Raw genomic sequence first — 18,582 nt, 5'->3', positions numbered from 1 at the left:
CTATGATGGAGCAAACACGGTCTTTTCAACAAATAGTGCGAACACACACATACACACACACACACACACACATACACACACACACACACACGACATAAACCTTCAACCCTTCGTTAAAATTAACTTAAAATAGGCCATATACCTAAATGTAAACTGCAAAACTATACAACTCCTAGATGATAACATAGGTGAAAACTTAAGTGACCTGGGTATGACACCTACTTTTTAGGTATAATAGCAGTGGTATGATTCACAAAAGAAATAAGCTTGGACTTCACTAAAATTTAAAAAAAAAACACCCTTTGTTCTGCAAAAGACAATGTCCAGTAAATGAGAACATAAGTTACAGACTGGAAAAAAAACTTTTGCAAAAGATCCTCTAACAAAGAACTATTATCCAAAATTCATAAAGAACTCTTAAAAATCAACGATATGAAAGCAAACAATCCAATTAGTAAATGGGCAAAAGATCCAAACAGATACCTCATCAAAAGGAGACATATAGAAGGCAAATAAGCAAATAAAAAGTTGTTTCTCACTATATGCCAGAAAAATACAAATTAAAGCAGTATCATGCTACTATAGACTTATTAAAATGGCCAAAATCCAAAACAATGACACCACTAAATGTTGGAGAGAAAGTAGAACAAAAGGAACTCTCATTCATTTCTGACTGAAATGGAAAATGATATCCACCTTGGAAGGTACTTTGGCAGTTTCTTACAAAACCAAACAAAACAACATCAGCAAGATGGCAAACTAGAAGCTCCTAGGACTCTTCTATCCTACGGGAAGAAAAGAAGCAATAAATAAACAACTACATTTCAACCACAGTAATGAAAATAAAGAATGAATAAAGAACATCAAAGAAGCAACAGAAATCCTGTAGAGTGTAGAAACCCAGGACGACCACACAGAGAAGAAAAGAAAACACCTCGTCTCCACTATCCCATTCACACCATCAGGATCAGCATGAAAGCAGGATGGACTTCTTCCTGTGAGGAAAGGGTGAGAGGACTCCAATAGCCCAATCACCAGTACAGCCTCATAGTCTCTTGCTGTTGGAGGAGATTCCTGCAGTCCTCAGGCTTTGAACCCAGTTGAGGGTGCTCCCTGGAGTCCCCAGGCTAACCTACTCCCACAAAAAGGGCCAATGCTATTCCCACCACCCCAGTAATCACACCATGGCCATGCTGCTGTTGTTCTGCATCATCTCAGAAAAAGAGCCACTGCTAGAGCGCATCTCACTTCGGGGGTGAGCAGCCACTGTAACTATCCATATTCATGAAGCTCAGCTGCCACTGCACCACCCCAGCCTGGTAAGGTGCCACCCCAATGCAGCACTGCTATTACAATCTACCTCCTGGGCCAAGTAACTATACAGTCACTCCCTTTCTCTCATTGAAGTCACTGGTGCACCCACTTTTACAGCCAAGCTGAAGTGGTACCTTGTCCCCCCAACCAAGACTATGCCTTTCACACCGAAGTAGTCATATCTCCCTGCACAACAACAATTGATATGGTGCTCCATTCTCAGGATTCCTGAGGCTCTGCTAATTGCTGCAGCTGCAATTTCTGGAGCCCGAAAGAAACAGTACTTTGCATGTAAGGAAATCAGAGCCTTGGTTAAGTTATGCCATGCTGCCCACCAGGCCAAACAATCACAGCAACCTACCTACCTAGAATTTTACTAGTCCTCCAAAGTCAAAGCTGCTGAGGCACTCCAGCTTTCCGAGACTGCAGTGATCACTGTGCTGCTCCCTGTTCTCCAAGGTCCAAGCCACAGCAGCATCTTGCCATTCTGAGTCCTTGCTGCTGCTAAACTTAGCCTTACAAACCTGAGTTACTGTCCCACCATGGTGGGCCATGCATGTCCTACCACCCCAGGGCCCAGAATCACCATTATGTGGTACCTCATCCCCTATAGCCCAAGATGCCACTGTGAACTATTAGATCTAAGTCCCAAACTGAAACTGTTCCCTGTTCCCCAGGCCTGAAAATCTAGAGCACCCCTTCTTCCCCAGAACCATGGCAGTGCTACGCCCTGCCCCTCGTGGGGGGCAGAATCAAGGCTATGTCCCAGTAGCCTAGGCCCAAGTTGCTGGGACATCCTTCAGAGCAACCGATTCTGACTTAGTGGGAGAAATGCATCCACTTTTGTCTCAGAGAATGAACATACATCTCAAGTCACTGGTGATAAAATAGTTTTGTAAGACCCTAAGGTCAGAAACCCAACTCCATAGCTGCTCTGAGGACCTTTGCTCTGGATCCCAGTGCCTCTGTAGCTGTCTATGAACCATGTCAGATCCAACACCAAAAGATATCCCCTTAGCTAGAACTCCCCACCATGCAGCCACCATCACTGTCACAAACTTCTGGACCCTGGACCACTAAGTGACCCATAGTAATTACACTGATCATAACTGAAGAAACTGCAGAGAGACTACAGCACTGCACCTATATGGAACCACAGTTACTGCATTCTGGCCAGCCAGCCCTTCAGGCCCCATCTGCAGGAAAAAAAATCCTCCCCCACAAAAGCAACTCTGTACAGTCTGGAAGAGATGGTTGCCCCACCAATGTAAAGACATCAATGAAGGGCCCCAAGAAACACGAACAAGCAACAAACCATGACATTACCAAAGGAACACAAGAATTCTTCAATAATTGGCCCCAAAGAAACAGAAATGGATGAACTGAATGAAAAGCAATTCAAAATAATGATATAAAGGATACTAAGCAAACTCAGAAAAAAAGAGTACAAAGAGACTATTCAACAAAATCATAAAAACAATTCAAGATCTCAATGAGAAATTCAGCAAAGATAGCTATCATAATAAACAAAAATCTTAGAGCTAAAGATTTAAATGAAATAAAAAGTAAACTGAAAGCTTCATTGACAGTAGATTAAACAGAAGAATTGACAAACTTGAAGAAAGGACTTTTTGAAATTATGCAGAGGGGGAAGAAAACAATGAAAAATGAAGACAGCCCACAGAACATAGGTAACATGATTACACAAACAAATTTTCACATTCTAGGAGCTCCTTGAAGGAGAAGAGAGAGAAAAAAAGCTTATTTAATAAAATATTTGCTGAAAATTTTCAGTCTTGGGAAAATTATGGTACAGACATTGGATCCATGGAGCTCAAATATGCCCAAATATATCTAATTTACAGATATTCTCTCAAAGGCACATTAAAATCAAACTGCCAAAGAGTGAATTTTTAAAAAAAAAAAAGCAAGAGAAAAACATCAAGTCACATATAGGAAAATTTGCATTAGGATATCAACAGATTTCTTCTTGCAGGCCAGGAGAAAATTGGATGATACAAGAGCTAAAACAAAGAATACTCAGAAAAGCTGGCCTTCTGAATGAAGAGAAATATTCTTTCATAAACAAAAGCTGAGGGAGTTCATTACCACTAGACCTGCCTAAGAAATGCTTAAGAGACTTTTTCAAATGGAAATGAAAGGGCAAAAATTACTAAAATGAATATGTAAGAAAATATTAAACTCTGGTAGCAATAAGGACACAAATTTACAAAACTCTAAAACTGTGATAGTAATCTATAAATCATGTATCTCTAGAATGAAGGTTAAACTCAAAATGGTCAATCATGATTATAGTTACAATAAGTTAAAGAGTATACAATATAAAAATGCAAGTTATGACATCAAAAGCATGAATTGTAAAGGGAACAGCAAAAGTCTAGAGTTTTTGTATGTGACAGAAGTTGCCATCAGTTTAAAACAAGATGTTTCATGTAAGTCTCACAGTAACCACCAAACAAAAAAATATAGCAGACATTTAAACAGTAAAGGAAAATGAATCAAAACTTAGCACCGTAAAAAAAAATCATCAAAACAAAAATATGAACAAGACAGGAATAAAGCTATAAAACAACCAGAAATAAAACAACAAAACAACAATATCAAATCCCTACCTATCAATAATAAGCCTGGGTGTAAATGGACAGAGTGGCTAAGCAGATCTTTTTTTAAAAATCCCATTATAAGATATCTATAAGAAACCCACTAAACCCATTAAATACCAAGTTTTCAACTCTGCAAATATTTAAATGAAACTGACACAGGTGCATTAAAATATGTTGGAAATCATAATCTAAGGCTTATGTATATAACCATATTAATATATTAATTTTAATGTACATTAAAACTATGTTAATTTTAATTGTACATATTTTACCATAATTATATTATTACCATTATACAGTTACATATTATATAATTATATACTATATTTCCACATCTGAGATAAGGAGACAAAATAGGTTAAGCTTTAAGGACCATAGGCTAAAAGTGAAAGAACTGAAAAAGATATTCCATGCAAATGATAACCAGAAGATCAAGAGTGACTATACTTATATCTGTTAAAATAGACTTCAACTATGAGACTGTCTCAAGAGACAAAGAAGGTTTTATGGTTGAATATGAGATATCACTCAAAGCTCCTGTTAATGAAGGGAAATTCGAGTTAAATGATTGTATTATGAAAGCCATAACCTAAGTCCATCCTAGTTTGAATGGCCTGACTGAGTGGTAACTGTGGGCAGGTGGGGTGTGGTTAGAAGAGGTGGGTCACTGGGGACATTCCCTGGAAGGAGAGATATTGCCCCTCCCTTACTATTCCCTGACCCCACCATGAGTTGAGCAGTTTTCCTCCACTGGTCCCTTTACCCATGATGTGCTGCCTCACCTTGGACCCATGCAAGGGAGTCAGTGGATCATCTATGGATTGAGACCTCTGAAACTGTAGGCCCCTGAAACTGTAGGCTCCAAATGAACTTTTCGTCCTCTAAGTTGTTCTCATGTGTCTTGGCCATGGTAATGCAAAAGCTAACTAAAATAAAAGGCTGGGCATGGTGGAGAGGGTAAGGCAGGAGGATTGCAAGTTCAAATAAAATAAAATGTAAAAGAGGCTAGGTGTAAATCAGTGTCCTATCATATGCAAGGCTCTGGGTTGAATCTCCAGCCTCCTGCCACAAACACACATGAGAGAGAGAGACAAAATTATTTAATGATACGGGTGTTTTGTTCATCAGGAAAATATATCTATTGTAAATATGTATACAACCAACATTGGAGCAACTAAACATATAAACCAAATACAAATAAACATGAAGGGTGATAAACCAAATACAAATAAACATGAAGGGTGATATAGCAATACAGGAACAGACAGGTACATGTCTGTGGTCCCATCTACTTGGGAGGCTGAGATGGGAGAACTGGAAGTTCAAGGCCAGCCATAGCAATTTAGACAGATCTTGCCTCAAAATATTGTTTTGAAAAGGGCAGAGAAAAAAAAACAGAAGAAAATAAATATCAGAAGATGTAGTTTGATGAAAGAGCACCACTGAGTTTGATCCCTAGTACCTCCAGAGAGACAGAGAGACACAGGGACTTTGATATCTCACCTAAAACAATAGATAGATCTGAAAGAAAATTAATAAGGGAATACTGAACTTGAATTGTTGTCTTGATCAAATGTACCTAACAGAAATAAATAGAACTTTCTCTCCATCCAATAACAATAGGATACATTTTTTTTCCAGTGTCCTTGGAACATTCTCCAGGACAAATCATATGTTAGATCACAAGTATTAAAATTTTTTAAAGGCTGAAATCATATCTGGCATCATGTCAGAACATAATGATATGATATTGGAAATCAAGTTTCCAAGATTAAGTAGAAATCTTGGAAAATTCACAAATGTGGAAATATATGTTTCTGAAAAATCACAGTTCAAAGAAGAAATCAAATGGGATTGATTTCTTGAGAAAAGAAATATCTTGAGAAAAATGACAATAGAGACACAATACACCACAGATTATGAATGTAGCAAAAACAATTCTAAAAGGTATGTTTCCAGGAATAAATGCTTACACAAAGACAGAAGAAATATCCCAAATACACAATCTAACAGTATTCCTTGAAGAGCAAGAAAAAGACCAAATTAAGCCCACAATTAGCAGAAAGAAATAAATATCAGAATGTAACTAAAACAAATACAAAACTTAAATACTACATAAATAATTAAACTAAGAAAATCAGCAAAGTGGACAAACCTTTAGCTTGCCTGGGGAAAGGAGAGAATACTCAAATAATTAAAATAAAAAATGAAAGCAAATAAATAATCACAAATGCCTCAAAAATTTTTTGAAAAAAGGGCATAGGGACTATAATGAACAATAATATTCCAACAAATTTAAAGGAAATGGATGAATTCCTAGAAAATTATGACCTACAAAGATTAAGTCAAGAAGAAATAGAAAGCCTGAATGAAACAATAATAAAGAGACTGAAGAAGTAATCAAAAACCTCCCAACAAAAAGAAGTCCAGGGCCAGAGGGCTTCATAGTTGAATTCTACCAAGCATTCAAAGAAGTTGTACAATATATCTTAAACACCTCCAAAAAAAAAAAAAAAAGCATGAGAGGGAATAATTTCAAACACATTTTATGAGACTAACATCACTTTGAATCCTAACACAAAGACATCACAAGAAAACAAAACTACAGGGCAATGTCTGTGATTAATTGATGCAAAAATCCTCAGTAAATACTAGCAAATTGAATTCAACAACTCATATAAAAAGATTATACAACATGAGCAGGTGAAATTTATCCTTGATCCACAAGACTGATTTTATATTCACAAAACAATGTGATACATTATATTAACAGAATAAATGGTAAAAACCATATGACCATCTTGGTTGATATAGAAAAAACATTTGACAAAGCCTAATATACTTTCTTGGCAAAAGCTCTAAATAGTTCAGGAACAGAGGGAAATCCCTCAACATAATTAAGGCTACTTGTTTAAAAAATCCACAGCTGATATTATAATCAATGGGGGGAAACTAAAAGTTTTTCCATTAAAATCCAGTACAAGACAAGGATGTCCACTCTTGCCAGTTCTATTTAATATACTACTAGAAGTACTGACAAGAGCAATAAGATAAGAAAAAGAAATAAAAGATATCCAAATTATAAAGGAAGAAATATACAATTATCTTTATTTGAAGTTATTAGCCTACACATAAAAATAACTCCAAAGATCCCATTAAAATCCTATTAGAATTAGTAAATGAATAAAGTCATAGTACACAAAATCAACATATTAAGTCAGTTTAATTTTTATACACAAGCAACTTAAAAACTAAATTTAAAAAAAAAAACTTCATGTGTGATAACAATAAAAAATAAAATACCTAGGAATAAATTTAAGCAAAAGATAAAAGATTTGTGCTATGGTTTGAATTTTAAGTGTTCCCAAAGGGGTATGTATTTAAGGAATAGTCCCCAGAGAGGTACTATTGGGAAGTGGTGAAACTTTTAAGAGGCGACTTTCAGTTAGAAGTCTTTAGAGTATCAGGGGTGTGCTCTTGAAGGAGATTATGGGACCCTTGTTCCTATCTCTCTCTTTGTCTCTCTCTTTTAGTAGTTTTGGTCTACCACAGGCTCCCACCATGATGTCTCACCATAGTCCAAAGCAATGAAATCAACCAATCATGAGCCAAAATAAACCTTTTCTCTGTATAAGTTGATTATCTCAGGCTTTAGGTATGATGAAAAACTAATACAATCTATACACTGAAAACTATAAAACACTGATAAAATAAATTGAAGAATATACAAATAAATTGGAAGATATCCCATGCTCATGAATAAAAATTATTATTGTTAAAATATTCATACATCCAAAGCATATACAGTTTCAATGCAATCCATATAAAACCCTAATGATAGTCTTCCCAAAAATAGAAAAAAAAAATCCTAAAACTCACATGGAGTTATGAAAGTCCCCCAAATAGTCAAAACAATTATGAAGAAGAAAAAGTCAGAGCATCACACTTTCTAACTTAAGATTATGTTACAAAGCTAATAGTAATCAAAACAGTATAGTATTGGTATAAAAACAGACTCTTATACCATTGGAACAGAAAAAATAGCAAACGTTAAAAAATAAATCCAAACATGAATTTTTAAAAAATTTTTCACAGTTGTAGATGGGAATAATGCATTATATCTGTTTATTTTATTTTTTAATAACTTTATTTATTTTTATGTGGTGCTGAGGCTCAAACCCAGGCCTTGCATATGCTAGGCAAGCGCTTTATCATGGAGCCACAACCCCAGTCCCATATTTGTTTACTTTTATGTGGTGCTAAAGATTGAACACAGCACCTCACATGTGCTAAGCAAGCACTCTGCCACTGAGCTACAGCCCCAGCCTCAGTCAACTGATTTTTGATAAGAGCACCAAGAAGACAATAGGGAAAAGAAAATCTCTTCAATGAATGGTGTTGGGAAAATTGATTTCCACATGCAAAAGAATGAAATCAGATCCTTACCATACACCATATACAAAAATCAATTAAAAATGGACAAAACACTAAATATAAGAACAGAAACTATAAAATACCTAAAATATAACAAAGGAAAAGCTCCTAGATGTTGGCCTTGATGATGATATTTTTGGATATCACACCAAAGCTTAGGCCACAAAAGCAAAAATAAAAAACAAAAACAAAAAGAAACTATAAACTGAAAATCTTCTGTACAACAAGAAAACAATCAATAAAATGAAACAGCAGCCTACAAACTGAGAAAAATATTTTCAAATCATGTATCTTATAAGAGGTTAATATCCAAAATTTATAAAGAAGACATATAACTCAATAGTAAAACAATGAATGACCCAATTTTAAAATAGCAAAAGACCTGAATAAACATTTCTTCAAAGATGAAAAAAATAAACAATAGGTATATGGAAAGATGTTCAATGTCATTCATCATAGGAGATATGAAAATAAACCAAAAATACCCCTTGACACGTTTACAATGGCTATTATCAAAAAAAATAGACAACAATAAATATTAACAAGCAGAGTTTTGGTGGAGTGTTGAAAATCAACTCTTATTGAAGTATCTCTTAGGAGAAAGAACTGGGAAACATACAAGTGGACTCCTTTGAAGAGTTTGGCAGCCATGGTAAATAGGAAAGATTTTCAGGGAAGAAGAGAGACCACGGGATGGAAGGAAAATGAGGTTAATAAAAAGCTTTGTTACAAAGTCATAATAATAAAAACAGTATAGTATTGGCACCGACATACAAATCAATGGAACAAGAATTGAGAGTCCAGAAATAAGTGCTTACATTTATGGTCAATTGATTTTCAACAAGACTGGCAAGAAAATTCAATAGGAAGGAATAATCTTTTCAACAGAATGGTGCTGGAACAAATGGATATGCACATAAAAAAGAATTAAGTTGAACATCTAACCCATCATACATACCATATATACAGAAAATTTAACTGAAAATGAATCATAGACTTAACTCTAAGCACTAAAATTACATAACTTTTCAAAGAAAACATAAGAGTAAATGAATTTTCATGACCATGGATGCAGCAATGTTTTCTTAGATATAATACCAAAAATACCTAGTGGGCTGGGGGTGTAACTCAGTGGTAGAACACTAGTCTAGTGTATGTGAATGCCTTAAAAAAAAAAAAAAAAGACAAGTTGAACATCAAAATTTAAAAATTCAGTGCTCCAAAGAAAACTATCTAGGAAACGGGTGGTGGTGGTGGGGGGACTTCCTACAGAATGAAAGAAAATATCTGAAAATCCCACATCTGATAAGAGAGTTGTGTCCAGAATATATGACAGAATTCAATACTAAACAACAATTAAACCAATTTAAAATAGGCAAAGGATCTGAATAAACATTTTCCCAAAGAATACATACAAATGGCCAATAAGCAAGTGAAAAATATTCATCATCATTTAGCCATCAGGGAAACGTAAATCAAAAGCCCAAGGAAATACCATCCACTAGGATGTCCATAATCAAAGTCAGACAATAACCAGTATTGGCAAGTATTTGGAATAATTATAATCCTAAGATGCTTTTGATGGGAATATAAAATACGGTGGCCACTTTGGAAGACAATTTGGCAGCTCTTTAAATGCTGAAACATAGAGTTACCATATGACCCTGCAGTTCTACTCCTAGGTATATATACCCAAGAGAAGTGAAAATATATCATGCAAAAACTAATGCACAAAACTTCTTAGCAGCCCAAAATAGGAAACAACACAAATCCTCATCAACTGATGGATGGATAAATAAAATGTAATATAAAAAAAACAAAAACAAAAAAAGAGCCAGGAACAGTGGCATCCATCTATAATCCCAGTGTATTGGGAGACTGAGGGAAGAGGATTGCAAGTTCAAGGACAGCCTCAGCAACTTAGCAAGGCCCTAAGCGACTTTGAGAGTCCCTGTCTCAAAATAAAAAAATAAAAAATAATAAAGGGCTGAGATGCAGCTCAGCAGTAAAGCACCCCCTGATTCAATCACCAGGGGGGGGGGGGGGGCAAGCCAAAGGAAATGAAGTACAGATACATAATATGGTTGAGCCCTGAATACATCATGCTAAGTGAGAGGAGTCACAAAAGGTTACATATTATATGATTCTAATTATATGAAATGTCCATAATAAGCAAATCTATGGAGACAAAGTAAATTAAGAATTGCCTGGGACTGCAGAAGAAGGGTAGTAGGCGGTTTCCTTTAGTATAGAGGGACAAAAATATTGTATAAATATAATGTGATGATATCTGTTTAATACTAAAAATATTGCAATATACACTTTAAATGAGTATGTGATATATTAATTACTTCAATCATGCTGCTGAAATAACTTGTGTTTTTTTCAACAATAAAGAAAAGTAACACATTTTACTACGGATGATATGATAAAGCAGAAAGTGAAAAACCTTATGATGTAGAATAGAGACAATTTAGCAAAGTTCTTGAGACAAGAGTGAACAGGATCTAAAGCAAAGAAGCAGACAGTCATCCCTATACAAGAGACAGCAAAGCAGCATGTGCGGTACATATGCCCATAGGCAGGTGGATGTGGTGGGGGGAGGTCTTCAGGCATTCTCCACTGATTGGTATTTTTCAATGAAAAAAAAGCCAAGGTAATCAACGGGAGGGAGGATAGGAGAAGAGCTTTTGAAGAGAAGAGAGGAAGAGGGGAATGAACAATGAAAATGGACTCAAGTGTTCAGAGTATAATTCAGTGTATAATTCAGAATTGGCTGGTCAGGAACTGAAAGCGATACCATTCCGCAGGATGTGTGTGCTCCTCCAGCCTCAGCCAGCTGTGAGGGAGAGCAGGGAGTGGCCAGAGTAGTGTTTAAGAAGGGCTTGGGCTTCACTGAAGGGATTATGGCAAAGCAAGGGGAAAGGGCAACAGCAGGAGAGTGGAGGGTGCCTGCAAGGCAGTGATTATAATGAAGAAATGTAGAATTTAAGCTGAGGGGACAGAACAAGAGGTGGATAAAAGGCAGTAAGCAAATAGTAGGATCAACACCCCACAGGCTGGAGAACTTGAAAGCTGTGTTAAAATGGAGAAACAAGAGGAAGGACTATGAAGGTAAGAGGCAGTGGTCAAACATGCAGGAAATTAATTAAGCTTATGGAGGAGTCAGTGGCCACTGGAAGGAGCAATTTGAAACTATGTAGAAAGCAAAGAATCAATGTTGGAAAGCAGGATGTTGGAAAGATCACCAAGAATTCAAAATTGGAACAGGGTTAGGAAGAATGATGGTGAACCCACAGCCACAATGTTAATAATAAATAAAATAAAATTTAAAAAAGAAACAAGGACTAGTAAATGCAGTGATCAACAGATGACAGTCAAAATGAGAGGTGGCACTTAATTAAAAACTGATGATGATTCAAAAAACTGATTCAAATACTGGGATTTTTTTTGGGGGGGGGACAGGAAAGAGTAAGAATGTCTGAAAATGGAAGGAAAAACAAAAAGGACATATGCCCTGCTTTTGTGCCCACAGGGAACCTGTTTGCCTCTTCTACTATATGAGGATTTATAAGAAAGTACCCTCGTATCTGCCAGCATCTTGATCTTAAAGAGTTCCCAGCTTCTAGAACTGTAAGCGATAAACTTCTATTGTTTATAAATTAGACAGTGTAACTTATTTGTTACAGGAGCCCAAACTACTAAGTACTTTCATTGATGGAGCAGTTTCCACAGAGCAAAACACAAAACATTCAGAGTATGAGAACATTCAGGATTTGAAAAATTTTGGAACATTTTGAGAATTAAGAAAAATAAAAGGGAACAAAATAAGAAATACACAGAACACTCAAAGGATTAAAAATCAGGGGATGAGAAGAAAGAACCCTGATAGTCTGAGCTCCTTGTTGAGATTAACATAATAAGATAAATCCTGATAAATTTAGGTCAGATGAGTGTTGGAGGTAGAGAAAAATAGGTTTCACTTTACTCTAGGGTGAAAAGATACAGAGAAACATTAGTTCCAATGTGCCATCTTATTCTCTGTGTGACATGAAGACCCTAAAATAAACCCTAATGTTTCTCCCCTCTTGGTGTTCACTCTTTGTAATAATACCTCCCTATGAGTGCATTAGCCAACAGAACATGGTAAAAGTGATGGAATGTCCCACCCTTGGTTAGATTATATAAGACTCCATCTTGGCAGACTGAAGCAAGAGACTCTGAAGACTTAACAACATGAGCAGTCCTTTTAGAGACACCTATGTGTGACAAGAAACTATGCAGCCTCTAGGAACTGCCCCATAAAGCTACAGTGTGAGGGTAGCCTCCAGATGGTGGTCATCAAAAAGCTGAGGCTGTCAGTCATATAACCACAAGCATAACCATCTGCCATTAACCTGAATGAACTTGGAATTAGATCCCTCCCTAGTTAAATCTCCAGATGAGAATGCTACAGAGACAACACCTTGATTATAGTCTTTTGAGACCCCAAGTAAGGAACCTAGTTATGTTTTGCCCAGATCATTGACCCACAGAAACTGAAATTAACTTGTGTTCTTTTAAGCTGTTAACTTTTTGGTGACTTGTTACACAGCCATAGAAAATGGATACATCCAGTGTGTAGGGTACACTGGACCCTCTGCAGTGGGTGAGGATAGTCAGGGGAAACCAGGCATTAGGATCACACAGTCTCTCTGGACTCCACTCACTAACCAATACAAGGCTTGGGGACAGGGGGCGGTGTTCTCAATAAGGTTGTGGACTTGTAAGTAGATGACTTTGACTACAGCAAATTGCATATTAGAGGATAAGAATAAAAAGATAATCTAGAGAGAGTAAATTGGGAGGCCTTCAATTCTTCTACAAGCCTAAAACCATTCTAAAAAATAATGTTTAAAAAAATTAAAAGACAGGCTGCGGTCAAACCATGCATGGTCCCAAATGCCAAACTACTGATTAGGCAGTATACAATCATTTCTAAGGAAGACTGATGACCTAATTTGACTTCTGCTTTAAGAAAATAATTCTAGTCATTCAGCCAAAAAAAAAAAAAAAAGGAGGGGTTGCAGAAAAAGAGACTGGACACAGTTAACTAGAAAGGCCACTGTATTGTTTAACTTGAGTGCCTGAATTAGGACAGTTGGGAATGAAAACAGACAAGTAATATCTCTTGGAGGTGTAAATGACAGGATGTGACAACTGATTAGATATAGGAAAAGAGGCTATTTGAACCAAAGAGGACTCCGGTATTTGCAGCCAATGACACCAGGAGGATACAAGGCAACAGTATCATTAAATGAAGACTGGAAACAAAGATTGGTTCAAGAAGGGCCAGGTAATGAGCTCCAAGAATAACCAATAGTGAGTAGCAGAGAGGAAAGGAAATGCACAGGAGTGAAAATAAAAACAGGTGTTGAAGGGTAGAGCATGCTTCTGCAATATTAAAAATATGTTGGGCTGAGGTTGTAGCTCAGTGGTTGAGTGCTTGCCTGGAATGCATGAGGCACTGGGTTCGTTCCTCAGTACCACATACAAAATAAATAAATAAAATGAAGACCTTGTGTCCATCTACAACTAAAAAAATATTTAAAAATATGTGTTTGTAAAAAAAAATAGGTAAATCACCATATAATTACATAGTCACTAGAGCTGAACGCTTTATCTTTCATTTTCAAAAGAAACTGACAAGAGATTGTCGAACTCTACATTTCCCCTCTGCCTCCATTGTAACACATGAAAAAACTTTTTTTTCCAAAGAGATTAGATGGATTACCTGAAGTTACTTTAATGATAAAGCCCAGGTTAAAATTCTTGTGTTCTAATGCTCAATTTATTTCATATCCTGAGTTATATCAGATGCAATTCTTTCCTATACAATCTGATTATTTATGTCCCCTATGGTCAGAGGTGACCACCTGGACATGTTACCTCACACTACTAGTACTGAATTTTCTTCTTGTGGTTCTTCTTTCTGCCAGAAGGTTAAGATCTTGCTGCTATGTGAGATAAATCATACCTGGCAGTAACTAGCAAAACAGAAAAGGAACCAGGCAGACTATTCCTAAAGAATGGAAACCCAACAGTAAACCAGGACCAAGAAATGTCCTTTTTAAAAATTATTAATAGTAGCAGTAGTAGTAGTAGTAGTACTTGGGATTGAATCCAGAGGAGTTTTTACCACTGAGCTATTTTTAATTCCCAGCCCTTTTAATTTTTCAATTTTAATACAGAGTCTCACTAAGTTGCTGAGGGCCTCACTAAATTGCTAAGTATAACCTCAAAATTTGCGATCTTCCTGCCTCAGCTTCCTAAGCCACCAGGATTACAGGCATGCACCACCAGATCCAGCCCTAAGAATTTATATCAGCAGTGCTGCACTTCCCCCACATACAGGTGTCCTTTTTCCTATCTAAAGCCTACCAGAAAAATGACATCAATAGTGGCTGAAACTACTGAGGATCAAGCTACAATAGTTATTTTAAATTAGGGCTGGGGCTGTAGCTCAGTAATAGAGCACTTGCCTTACATGTGCAAGACCCTGGATTACGACCCCCAATATCATAAAGCAAATAAACACCCTGCTACCTAATTAAACAGGAAAATGATCCTCAGAAATACACATCAATTCTCAACAAGATAATTCCTCTGGTAATGTATGCATTTGATTTTACAGGGTAGTCCCTGGAACCTACTCACCACATACAACATAATCTCAGTAGGGAAATGCATTTTAAATTCAAATAAAAAATTTCTTTTATAACTTGAAACTACTCTCCATTTATATAATATAGCATATCCCCACTCACACCAGCCTCCTTTCAAGTGCTCACCAGTGTTCCATGACACTGCCAACAAGCTGACTTTGTCTATTTTCTAAGAAGTCCTGTGATAATTTCTTTCTCCAAATTTATAATATAAAATGAATACATAAATCATAAAATTACTCAAATTCTTTATTTTATAGTCTTCCTTAAATACCTTAAAGTTTTCTTTCAAACAGGAAATTAACTATAAAGGCAATAATTGTTGTTGTTGTTTTTAAAGGAAGACAAGAACAGGTCAGGAACTTTCTCCATCTGCAAGATTTTACAACCCCAATATTCTGTTGGAGGATCTTCCTTATTGACTTTAAGTAGCTGACCATATTCTTATGCAAAAATTTTTCACAAAAACTTTTCTAAACCAAATATGAATATCACCAATCAACTAAAACTGAATTTGGACTAAGGTCTAACATATCATTTAAATTAATTATCCATGTTCCATCTGTTTCAGAAAATAGGTACAGCCCCAAAAGTACTAATTTCTGATATCACCTAATTCAGCAACAAAGGAATGTTTAAATTGTTTATTATTTCAACTGTATTTTCCCTCATGTAAAAAGGGAAATGGAAAATGCACCAAAATTCTCTTATACCAATGATTTTCCTGGTCCTGAGACAGTACCACTGCTCATTACATCTAAGAAAAGTGTTTCATTATTAACTGACTTCTCATTATTGCCCAGCTCCCTGCTCAAGACTATTCTCTTTCATAAAGCCTTTCTGTGAATGCAGACTTAGCATTTAGGATCATAATTTACATTCTTGTTTTATTTATCTGGATGTATCTTCTTTGTGTCTATATGTAATCTTTAAAATGCCATTTAGATGAAAAATTTTTATCTTCTAGGCATCTTTTGCTAAATATAGCACTAGCAAAAGGCAAAAAAAGCTTTACAGAAAACAAAGATAGGTTAATAAATCATATCTGCCACTTACTACCTGGATATCTTGTATCTCAGATTCTTTAAAAATGAAAATTTAAAGAGCCCATATTGAAAGTTGTGACAATTCAATTTAGTACAGTAGATAAAGCACATGGCACAAAGACAACTTGATAAAAAAATACTACTACTATTGATAAGAATCATCTCAAGCTGTTACATTAAAAAAGTTCAACTTCTTTCTTGCTATTAAAGTCTTTCAAAAAGTATATGAAAATCTCTTTTCACTTTTTATTAGCAAACTTTAAAAAAAGTCTTGTTTCCATCTCCACACCCCAGAAACCATGTCAGAGAACTTCATGTAGTAGAATACAAGATGCTAGTTCCTTCTCTCCCTTTCAGCAATTTACTACCAAATTATAATTCCATACATCCACAGCACTAATTTACTAAAGTTGAACCATATCAACTCAAGATTTTTATGTCAAAACTGGTCTAAGTATTGGTCATTTCACATGGTTCAACCTGTAACTCCCATGCTCAATGAGCACTCAGTTATTCCAGTCTGGGACACCATTGCTACACATAAGCAAGGACTGCCAAACAAGGGCTTTGAAATAAAGTGAAATTTAAAAGTTCATTTTTATGCTTTTTCTTTTGGGCTCACCACCCACAACACTTCTGACACCAAGTGTGGGGCTTCGCCCCCACATACACACATGAACCAATTCTTCAACAGTCTGATCACCAACCAAGTATCCCACAATTCAGTTCAATTCTGACATTACCTATCAGGATTAGCACAGACCCCACAAGTGAAAGGCTCAGTACTTAACTTGTACTGTCCTCACTTTAGATGCCAGTCATAGGTTTCAGGTTGCCACCTGTACTCACACTAACTAGATAAGGTTTGACATTTTCCTAGAACAACTTGCAGAACTCAGTAAAATAATTTACTTATCACTACAAGTTTGTTATAAGAGATACAGTTCAGGATCAGCCAAATGGAACAGCTGAAAGGGTAAAGTAAAGAGTGGAAGAAGGTCCAGAGTTGCTGTGTACTTTCCTGCCTCACCATCCTCCATTGATATTTTCTGGAGGTTTTTATTGCAGAGGCCAGATTGACTAAATCATTGTCCATTGGAGATTAACTCCATCTCTAGTCTCTCCTCTCTCCTCCCTTGAAAGGGAGGTTTAAAGTTCCAACCCTCTAATTATGCTTGGAATTTCTAGGGACCAGTACCCACCCAGAAGCTATCTAGGGGCCCAAGTCCCCAGTCCTCTCATTAGCATATAAAAAACCCATATCACTCTGGAGATTATAAGACTTTGAGAAGCCAGGAACTAGGGACAAAGATTAAACATTTCTTTCTTATCACCATTTAGCCTAAAGCTCTTCTGCTACCCACAAGCTGCCCGGGTGGTGGAAGCTGATCATCACTCTGTGTGGTATGGGCAGCAGCAGAAAAGACCACACAGACAAGGCTCTGCCACCTTAAGGGTCCTGCTTTCACACTGGAAGGCAAGAGAGGGAGAGAGCAGGAGGGAGTAGTGCGGAATCCCTTTATTTATAGGGAAATTAACCCAGGATTTTTGATATAATGTTCTTCACCAAATATGGCAGAGGGTGGGCTGGTCTAGCCCCAATAGGTAACGCCCAGATCCAGAACCTTGAGAAAGCAAGCTTCTTTGCAGAGCCAAGGTGGAGGCCACCAGCATCCGGCATCGCAGCCCAGATATGGATCCTGCAATGCCACACCAACACCACCTTGACGCAAGGCTAACAGAGGATGCTTAATATAGCTCATAATATAGCTTAATACAGCCCCTCCCCCTACACTCTTCTTTACACTATAGAGTTAATACAATGCATCTTGAAGAAATTTCCAAGCAAAAACATACATAATCTTTTGGAATTCGTTTTTAGACTGTGAAAAACATTTATCAGGAAGAGGTGATCATCACCTAAGGATCATCATACTGACAGGTAACTCCAAGCATACAAGAACTTTGATATCTTTCAGAGGATGACTAGCATTTCAAGAGCCAAAAACATTTAAAACTGAGAGTGATATCTGAGACACAAAAATAGAAGACAAAATTATTTGCCAGAGAAATTTTGAAAAGAATTCTCAATAGAATCTACCTCAATAGTTCTCAAATCTGGTTCACATTCTCAATAGAATCTACCTCAATAGTTCTCAAATCTGGTTCACAATAAAACCATAGATAGAACATAAAAAATTGCTCCAACTATAAGAGCTTAGGACCCTAACAGGTAAATAAGAATGCTCTTTATGATTTTTTTAATAGCCCAGCATTTTATAAATAAGATGGGGAAGAATATGCTTTCCTAGACCAAGTAAAGTTCCAGAGGTTCTTGTCTACCACTGTCAGAAGGCTCCTACTATTCAAATGATAATCATGCAAACATTGTGTACAGTTACATATATAATTTCCATTGTGACAAAGTATCACTCCATATTACCATGAAGACAATGTGTA

The 18,582-nt window shown here is 36.4% G+C and overlaps 1 protein-coding gene across 2 annotated transcripts in view; it reads right to left on the bottom strand.

The window, feature by feature from the left end:
* Positions 1–18,582, bottom strand: part of Scamp1 (secretory carrier membrane protein 1) — a 99,484-nt gene that overhangs the window by 61,491 nt on the left and 19,411 nt on the right. The gene's annotated exons all lie outside the window — the stretch shown is intronic.

This window comes from Ictidomys tridecemlineatus, chromosome 1 (genome assembly GCF_052094955.1).
Source record: "Ictidomys tridecemlineatus isolate mIctTri1 chromosome 1, mIctTri1.hap1, whole genome shotgun sequence".
NCBI classification, from domain to species: domain Eukaryota; kingdom Metazoa; phylum Chordata; class Mammalia; order Rodentia; family Sciuridae; genus Ictidomys; species Ictidomys tridecemlineatus.
The sequence above is the reverse complement of the archived record's forward strand: the minus strand, read 5'-3'. Positions and strand labels throughout refer to the sequence as shown.